Source organism: Sinocyclocheilus rhinocerous, unplaced genomic scaffold, assembly GCF_001515625.1.
Source record: "Sinocyclocheilus rhinocerous isolate Xijiao unplaced genomic scaffold, SAMN03320098_v1.1 scaffold1371, whole genome shotgun sequence".
Taxonomy (NCBI): Eukaryota; Metazoa; Chordata; class Actinopteri; order Cypriniformes; family Cyprinidae; genus Sinocyclocheilus; species Sinocyclocheilus rhinocerous.
Genome location: NW_015637531.1, coordinates 28,236 through 32,212, shown reverse-complemented (window position 1 = coordinate 32,212; position 3,977 = coordinate 28,236).

Genomic DNA, 3,977 nt, shown 5'->3' with positions numbered 1-3,977 from the left:
GTGTATATAAATACACTCTCATGCATATATATATATATATATATATATATATTAAACAAATAATAAAATATTATACAATATATAAATATATAAATATTATATATAATTTATATATAAATATTAAATATAAATATATAAAAAGGTAATTACATTAACAAATTACCTGGTTACAGACTGCAAATCTGACTCTCAGAAGAAAAAAAATAATAATAATAATACCAATAATTTTATTTAATGGCAAGGCAATTGTCAAATGCAATCCTTGTAGGTTTATACCATCTGCTGGCACAGTGAGAAAGCCTTGGGCAAAACTCTTTGTAATGAAATATGTGCTATTGGGTTGTTTTGACCCAGCGGTTGGGTTGTTTTGAACCCAACCGCTGGGTCAAAACAACCCAATAGCTGGGTTTGTCCCTTTTTAACCCAGCATTTTTTAGAGTGTACCGATAAATTTAAAGAAAATCTAAAGTCAGCTAACAACCCTAAAAACATCCCTAATTTAAATTACAAATTCATTATTAAGGAGTATAGGAGCATAAAGGCAAATAATCTTGAAAATGTTTACCTATTTTGACAGAGCAAAAGCAGTTTAACAAGTGCCAACCTTCTCAAGGAAAGCACAGGCCTGAGAGAAGAGAGGATCCCACAGCAAGGTGGGTGGACAGACAGAGAGAAAATAAAGAGAAATAGAGAGAGAAGGAGCAGTGAGGGATGTACAGTAGAAACATGCTGACTTTAGCAGGTGCTCTCTGGCCCATTTGCTGCACTTGGAAGGGTTGGCAAGACTCACGAGGGAGAGACTTTCATTTGAGATAAAAGGCTCAGGGGGAAAAAAAGACCCTGTTTATTGCTGCGGTCCAGTGGCAGGGTGTTGACAGGCCTCATGATTGGCGGGTTTCATCACTCCTGCACCATGTAAGATCCCTGATACGGACCACAGAGCTTCACAGGTGCAGCCTGCACAGAATCTCTGATCCGCATTATTAGCTAAAGCTTAGAGGGGAAAAGCAGTGAGAGAACAAGGATCCAGTCCATGTCTTGATCACTGTTTTACCTGTTATCAAGAATCCAGCCGGCAAGTTGAAAGAAAGACAGTGAGATATCACTCATATCTGTTCTCAAACAAACCACTTACACAAAGCTCCTCTATTGTTACACAAGTGAATTCTGGTTAAGAACAGAACCCGAGTGACAGATTTACCTTTGGAGGAAGGTTAACCATTTAAACAGAAACTCTTACCTAAAAAGTTATGAAGATCAGGCACTTTACCCTGTTCAGCTCTTTATAGACCAAAACAGTGAATTTATAGACCAAACAGCTTTGAATGATCCTGTAATGGAACATTTCTAATTGTGATGAAGCAATAAAACAGCAACAAAATAAGCAGATGTGCTACTTAAACACAAGGGAATGACCGTTTTACCTGTCAAACATATTTCTAATGAACTTAAATGTTACCTCTGCAATAAATGTTCACATAATTGAATAAATAAATTATTCATATTTGTTACATTTGTTAATAGGAAACATTAATAATTCTAATTATACATAACATGAATAATATGAAAAAATATTAAAGTGAATAAATTAGTAAAATTATTTTGTATTAAAAAAATATTTTTGCATAAATAAGTAATATATAAAAATATAATATTAAACACAAATAAATGAAGTCCAAATGCATTTATTATTTAAATTAAAGGGTTTACAAATGAACAGAAATTTTACCCCTCCAATAAAGGTTCACATCTTTTTAAATAAATGTTAATATTTGTTAATAAAATATGTGTCATGACCTGAATAATGCGTATACTATTATTTTTATTCTATAAAAAGAGAAGAAAAGGAAAGCACCCACAGTGTTCCCTGGCTGCAGCTGAGAAAGAATGTGTATTTGCTATGGAAAAACACTCAAAATTTGTCAGGGTAGCTGTACGTTTTTGCAGAAAGAGCTAATAAAGAGGTAATTCCATACAAAACAAGACCTCCACTGCCCCGACTTTCATGCTGAGTTCAGAAAACTACAAATCTTACGGATACTTTGAGCTTTTTGAACTTTAAGTTAACTGAAACATGTCCGTAGCAAAACATTGCATGTGAAAATGACACATCAAGCAGCCCTTCTGTCATATGACCATCACATAGGTCACTTTTCCTGAGGGCAGATGTTACTTCCAGACCTTTCATCAACAGCTCAAAATCTGAAACAAAACAGCGTTGAGAGACTCATTCTATGTTAGCGTTTTTGCAGGTCATTGATAAAATGGAGATCAGAAAACTAGCAAAGCCAAAAGGGAATTGACACTGCAGTGGAATATAAAAGTCACTTTCATGCTCTTTCTACATTCAAAAACGCACCTTCAGTTGCAGCTTCCCTCCTACGCATCGACACACACTCTCACACACTCTCCGCATTGCATTAAATATGAATCGCAGCCCTGCAACACAGGAGAAATGCTTGGCTTTTCTGTGTCAGCTCACGCAAACCCGTTACAAAACTTTAAACGGTGATTGTTTAGACATTAAAAGACAGTTATGAAGGCACCAACAGAGCTGCGATGAAAGCTGATGTGGGGATGCTGGGATAGAGGGATTTGAACACTGAATAAGGTGCATTTGAGCAGCTCTCCCTCTTGCCTTTCATCCCCCCCCCCGCCCCGCCCCATGAGGCGGTGGAAAATGGGTCAGTTAGCAGAAAGTACAGGCCCCTGCTGGAACACACACACACACACTGGCATATGGGCACAGATACATACACAATTCACTCAAAAGCACAAACGTAAAAGATATAAAGGGACTAGATTCGTGCAAAACCTAGCTAAGCTATAAATGGACAAAGAACAGATCAGAACATGATACTAAACTAAAGGAAATGCAGATAATACTATATATATACACTGTGGAAATATCAGATAATGCTAAACGTGACAGATAACATTAAAACAGGAAAATCAGATAACACGAAGCACAGGAATAGCAGGTGGTAACATACATTGTACTGTGCACAAAACATTTACAAAACAACTTTTAAGACACCACTTTCTTGCTAGGCAAGGTTGAAGGTCAAACTAGGGCTTAATATAGTGATCAAATGTGTTTGGCGCTGTTTATGTTTATCACATGTCACATGTCACGTCACTTATAGCAGCTTTAAAGTCATCTCAAGGGCTTCAGACTAGCATTTGAGTCATGTTGTTCCATACAAGCATTAATTATTCATGAGCCATGTAGTTTCAGTGTGGCATTTAGCATACACATTACATATTCATGAGCAGGTGGAGGAAGGGCTGGAGTTCAGAGGCTAAGTTCACAAATACACACACTCGCACACTTCTGCCTGTGAGCATGAGTGCATATTACAGCGCATGATCGGATCCTGTTGAATCAGTGTAAACGTACTATAAGGCACATTCCAAATGCGTCTGTAATCTTATCAGAACTGCACAACCGCAACGCCAACCAAAGTGGGGCAGGAACAGTATGCCATTTCCTATCAGAGTGGCAGTAGAGGCAGCAGCCGAGCTAAGACCCCCCTGGGCAACCCTGCAGTGCTCTTGCTTTCATCCAGCCTTAATCACCCTTCACAGATCACACCATATGCTCATTCTGTCTCTCAAGCCACCCTCCAACAACAACCTGCCTATAAAAAAACATCCTGAACTCACTCACGGTTCACATTCAACCGCAGCTGTACACTGCCAAAATACTGACTGTACTGACTGACTGTAAGGAAAGCAATCTGCCTAATAATTAAAAAAATAAAATGGAAATTGCAATATGATCTTGATCAATTGTTAAGGGCTCTTTACACCAAAAATCTGTGAGATAAACATTTTAATTTGAATAAATGGCTACCAACACGAATTGCTAATATATATATATATATATATATATACACACACACATACACACACATATACAGTGACATGCGAAAGTTTGGAAACCCCTTGCAGAATCTGTGAAAATGTGAATAATT